Source organism: Schistocerca cancellata, chromosome 5 (assembly GCF_023864275.1).
Source record: "Schistocerca cancellata isolate TAMUIC-IGC-003103 chromosome 5, iqSchCanc2.1, whole genome shotgun sequence".
Taxonomy (NCBI): Eukaryota; Metazoa; Arthropoda; class Insecta; order Orthoptera; family Acrididae; genus Schistocerca; species Schistocerca cancellata.
The window spans coordinates 524256680-524263070 of NC_064630.1; positions in this window are offsets into that span (position 1 = coordinate 524256680).

A 6391-nucleotide genomic window follows, 5' to 3' on the forward strand; every position below is an offset into this window, starting at 1 on the left:
CCGGTTTACGTTGGGAAATGACATAGGCGGAAGTCATGGTAAACAGAAATACTGTCTCCAGTAAACTTACTTACATTAGAAAATTTTATTTTATTTGATGAAACGATAGCCATTTAAAGGAACAGGGCTCTTATTTTTCTTGTACTTGATTGAACTAGAGACGTTGAAAAATTTGATGCTGGACTGTGATTCGAATTCGTATCTTACCTTCCGAGGATCTGAATCTCCCGGAACAGTATAGTTCAATCATTTCGTTCCTTTTCCCAAGACTGAAATCTTCTCTAGGTCTCCTCCGAAGGTAAGTATGTGGGTCCGAATCCTGATCCAGTACAAAAATATTCATAATTTCATTTCAAGCCCTGTCATGTGCATGCCAGTCTGCTAGTGAAAATTAACGTGCATTTTTAATGTCTGTTCATGTGTTGCCAACAATCGCAATCGGTGTCGTTATTTCTGGTCAAACACGCACACATCTTACTGTTGGTGAGTAAGCAAGTGTTACTTAAGTTATGTTCGTGGATGATAAAGAAGGGCGGTAGGTGTGCGGTTCGATTGTCGCTCAGGCACAAAAAATTGTATCCTTATTTTAGATTCAAACATCTAGCAGTTGGTAACAAAAACCGATACGTAACATTTGATTTTACTTAGTTAACAATCCGATTGCGTGCTGGGTTCGTTTCTCCGTCACAGAACTTCACACCATGCGCTTCATCTTTAAATGCATGAACACTTTGTTCCTTCTGAATGGAGGTAATCACACATCTTTCGTGGTTAGTTAACAGGGACGAAAGGGTCTTTACAGGAGTCCCGGTTTATTACAAAACTTTTTTTTTAGTTTAGATTTGGTTACTGATATTGGCGAAAATTTCTGTAATTCGTGCCTCGTCATGACTAGTTATCAATATGACATGATGAGATTAGCTTATATTAATACTTATTCCATAGATCATGAATATGACATTTTGTAATGATGTAGAACGTGTCATTTTAATGAAAGATTTCTTTACATACCATGATTCAGTTTCTTTGCAAACAATTTTTTACTCTCTCTCTCTCTCTCTCATTCTTTTTTATTTTTATCTCTCTCCCTCACTCTCTCTCTCTCTCTCTCTCTTTTCTCTCCCCCCCCCCCTCTCTCTATCTCTCTCTCTCTCTCTCTCTCTCTCTCTCTCTCTCTCTCACACACACACACACACACACACACACACACACACACACACAGCCTTTTTTGTATTTGTTTGTGCTCGACTATCGGCGAGGTACGAAAACGTTCGTCAATTATTTTCTTAGTTTTGAGTACACTTACGAAAGATATATAAAAACAACTACGAGAGCTACTGATTTATGAAGCTTAGTTTGTAGTCAGTTCTGAGTGTTATTAGTAACTACGCTCCAGTCCCTAAACCCAGTTACAGAAATGTGAAACGGACGGATTACGTATTCCAGGCCATAGCAGCCGCGTCTTTGAGACGTCTGCTATGGTCACTTCCCAGCCCACTGTAGGATCACATCGGTTCGTCTTCTTCCTGCTGGTAATGTAACTGAGATTTGGCAACAAGGCAAGGTATATTTGGCAACTCTGTGATCGACGAGTTACTTCCTGTGTGCACGGAATTAAGCCTCAAAGTTCACTTGGTTTTTCCTGTCATTTACATTGAATAATCTGAGTTATTATTAACGCTTGAGCTGTAACAAAAGATTGTAAATGTACGGTTTCCTGCCCAGGAAAGTCGTTGCACGAGAAAATCGCATCTAATCTCGTCCTTTAAATAGCGGTTTACGAGTTCTAGCCACTACTGGTCTCGTAAGAGCAGACCTACACTCATGCCTCTTCCCTAGCTCTGTGGAAACGTGCTAACCTGACAGAAAGCGTCTGTAATGGTTTGCCGTTCTAGTCTTGCTGACTTTTAACGTTTTTATCCCTTCTGTGAAAGAGCTACAAGCACTCAGATCACACATCGATAAGGAAATCACAAGAAAATACTTTCGGCTCATAGTGCAATGGTGAGAAACTTACAATGTTGCACAACAGGTAACGCCTCTTTCTGCTGCTGACAAACAAATTTTTGGTTTCTAGGAATACATAACTTTATTTATGAAATGCAACATTTGTATACCACTTGAGTATGACACAGCATACCAATCAAACACAGACCCAATCGAAATCTAAGTGATTAGTATTTTACTAATTCGTGCCCATAGAGGCACGCTTGTGTAGATACTCACTTTTATTGAAACAGACTTTCGTCGTAAGGTTATCGTGGGTAGTTTTATTTCATTTCTTGTAATACAGTGCACAAATTTCGTACGTTTTCTTTTAGTGTTGTTAAAACATGAGTTACCATGAGAGAGAAATTAATCATCAACGATATATGCGAATTCTCTGATGTTATCTATAACAGTCTGACAATGCACATGCAGTTTATTGATTACATGCATGTAGAAAACTTGTTCTGAGTTAAAGCTGTCAAACAGGGTTTTATGAAGAATAATATGCCACTGCCACACGACAGCTAATGTAGAAAATACTTTTCTGACGTATTTTGGCACGATGCGCTCTCTCCATACATAATACAAAAGTTTCGAGATGCATCTGCAGCCTGGCCATCTATTAAACCTGAAAAGAACAAAATGTCGCAGAAGTTAGTCCTTTTTCCACATGCGACTATTTTGGGTTGAGAAGTCAAGGGAATTATGTTCAAAGTTCCATTAGATCGATAACTTCAGCAGAAAGCAGTATGGCGTTTTAAAAAAATGTAGCAGTGAATGTACCCAAACTCGCGACGTCTTATCAACAGTGCGCGACGCTTACCGTCACGCTACGAACTGACACATAGCTACATCACCTCCAGAACTCAACAACAATTCCTCCAGAACTTGCGCATTGCACAGTGCTGTGAGATAATGCATATGGCCGGATCTAGACTTCTGTGAGAGACAGACATTTACAGCTTCTCTTTTGCACTTCATGGCGTTTTTAACAAACAGATAGCGCAATAGAGTAGCTCAAGTCAAAAGGAACACTTCCTGTTTAAGTTTCTGCATCCTACACTGTTGGCAGTTCTGTGTAGGTGTCAGTTACGTGATTTTATTTCGGTGATTACAAAATAGAGTCGAATGTATGCACTGGATAGCCGAGACAGCTAGTTCAAGGCGATTCGGTCAACCAAGTAAATGAATGTACTGACCATGCTGCAAACCACTACAGGGAGTCTGTGTGTCAGAATTCTCATCCACTGTGGCGCAACATTGTTATGATAGAAAAATGAGTGATAGGGAAGAAAATTTGGTGGTCTCTTGGATTGGTGCTAGGTTCATATACTTATGGTCTGGGTTCGATTCCAACTTCTGCTGATGATTTTTGATAAGGAGAGACAGATTCTGTTCTCTTCTGGCTACGCCAAGTGAAGAAGGTATACTGTCATTGTGGTCTGACATTCATGTTAAACATCATATTCCTTCTCCACAAACAAGTAGACGTTAGGTTGAACCACAATAAAGTCAGGAGTCGCGACACGTAGAAACTCCATCAACAGTAACCTTTCTTATACTAGTTATTTATTTCTAGTCACGAAACAAACGCTATGTAGGGTCACAGGACACTTATTCCATCTTTTATTTGAGCTTCTGTATGTCGATAAAATTGGTTCTGATCTGGCAATGCAACTCAGACCGCCCTTAACGCGGAATTTGATCCCTTCGTGACAATGCAGCTCGACTGCAATTTGTTGTTTGTTCAAAACTGCAGATTCCTCAACATCTCCACATATTGCACGTGAAAGGGTTCGAATCCTGGCCTGGCACTAAAGCTTTCATTATGTATTATGAAGCTCTAGCATGAGAACACCTATCAGATGGTGGGTAATAATTTTGATCTTTAATGTATTTTCATTCGTTGTCAACACTAACGGTATCTGACGTTTTTGAGTCCCAGTGAGATACAGAACTGTTTTCGAAATCATTGTAAATTCAAGGATGTTATTCCGAGCTGCTGGTGGAGAAAAATTCGGTAGGTGACGTCTCTTTGTGTGCAGTCAACAACGATATGTGTGGGGCTCGAACTCTTCGTCATATTATTTCTACTTCAAACATGCTCACATGTCGCTGATGGTGTAACAAACCCATTTTTAACGTTCGTTATCTCTAGAATATAACAGCGATAGGTGCCAGGTTGGAGTCCTGGGAAAGGAAAAAATTAATGTTTCATCTCGTCATTTCAGTTAAAACATCTAGCTACTGCCGAGAAAATCCGGTATGTCACAGTTGATTGTGCTTCGATGACAATCCAGTTAGGTTCTGGGTTCGAATCCCTGTCCAACACAAAGCTTTACCTCGCGGCGTTTCAAGTAAGTTACTTGTGAAGAAGCAATATTTAACATCACTCGTAGTTCGTTAACAAGGACAATAGATGCTGGGGTTGATATTTGCTAACTGATACTGTCTAAAATCGAGGTATATCACTCTCTGTATGCCTAGTCAGGAATGACTGTTAGTTTCCGTCAGTCACGAAGTCTTTGCTTAGTCTGCATGGCCTGGGTTTGAATCCATATGCAGAACGAGACGGTTCGTCGTGTCATTTGAAGTTCATACATATTCTCAACTAGCTGCTCGTGAATAACTTAAATTTTTAATGTCATTTTGTGTTAAATAATAAGTACTGTATGTTTTTTGAAGAGGAAATCATGAATACGACGAACTTACTACGTGAATTACCTATCTGACGTAATAATGAGAGTGGTAACATTTCATGTATGTCATTTATTGTAATAAATGTGAGCTTACAAGCCTGAAGAACCGCCTTATCTGTGATAAGATGTTCCCTGATATTTGTAGTTCCTTGGTATTACTTTACATCTTGAGTTATTGCGATGCAGAGTAGTGTTTTCTAGTGGTGACTTGTTGGAACCATTTTCAATATCAAACGACTGTACCGAGGGGCGATAAGAGGACCTGCTAGACAGCAGCGCTATGTGACTTGCATTCGAATCAGGCGAAATGCAATTCAGGTCGTTCGGATACCTTTGAGCATAACTATACCTGTTTGGCTTTTCAGTGTATAGGCATGTATACACAGGGATAAGTTTTTTTTGTAAATAACAGCAATAACAACAACAAAAAAGATGTATGGTAACATATTTTTTCCGTTTATTGCGTTCACACGGGTACAGTATAGTTCTTGAGATTACAATTCAGTTCTTCAGGTACAATATAGTTCTTGGGGTACAATCTGACTCTGCTATTCCAAGTCAGAGATAGTTTTAATTTTCATACTACAACAGTAACACTGGTTGAGAATATTTTTTACAATATTTTTTCAGCAGCACACTTTTTCCACATATCTACGCTAAAAACCACAGCAGAGATACTTTTTTTACTACTACTACAACTAAATTCCACAGTCTCGATAGCAATGATTTTACAATAATTGTGATGGACTGTGAACTATATAGTTTTATACGCTTAAAAAGTAATCTGACTTGGATGGCTAGCGGCAGAGGAAAACTTACTATTATATTTACAAGACGCACAGGGTACACATACTCTGTGTATGAATACCTAAATATAAATATTTTTTTCTGTTTATGCTTCTTTTAAACTTTTTACACACACACACACACACACACACACACACACACACATTAGGTTACTTACACACTGATAAAAGGGTCAAAATGGTTCAAATGGCTCTGAGCACTATGCGACTTAACTTCTGAGGTCATCAGTCACGTAGAACTTAGAACTAATTAAACCTAACTAACTTAAGGACATCACACACATCCATGCCCGAGGCAGGATTCAAATCTGCGTCCGTAGCGGTCGCTCGGCTTCAGACTGTAGCGCCTAGAACCGCACGGCCACTCCGCCCGGCTAAAAGGATCATATTACCACTCTGCAGACGCTTTCTCTCTCTCTCTCTCTCTCTCTCTCTCTCTCTCACACACACACACACACACACACACACACACACTGATTCTCTCCCTCTCACTCAATCAGGCTCCTCCACCCCTTCTCTAACTACAAGTGAGTTTCAATCCCAACATCATAAATGACTCTTTTATAAGGAGGCGACAAGCCGATTTGAGAGTGCAGCACAGTGCACACCTTGTGTCATCTCGATCGAATGCTTGTTTACTGTATGATATGCCGCAGCTGCGGTGCAGCACCACGAACATCGCTGTACAGGCACCACCAATAGTCTTCAATAGGAAGGGCTTTCAACGACATACGACGAAAACCGTTACCCCGCCTCTGGAATGCACCTTCCAATGTGCAATACACATACATTTTTGATCACAGACCTACTAACTCCACAATCGGCAATCCATTCGCCTCCTCTTTCACCAGGCCGATAACCTTCTTGTTCTGCGGAACAATACCACAACGATTATTG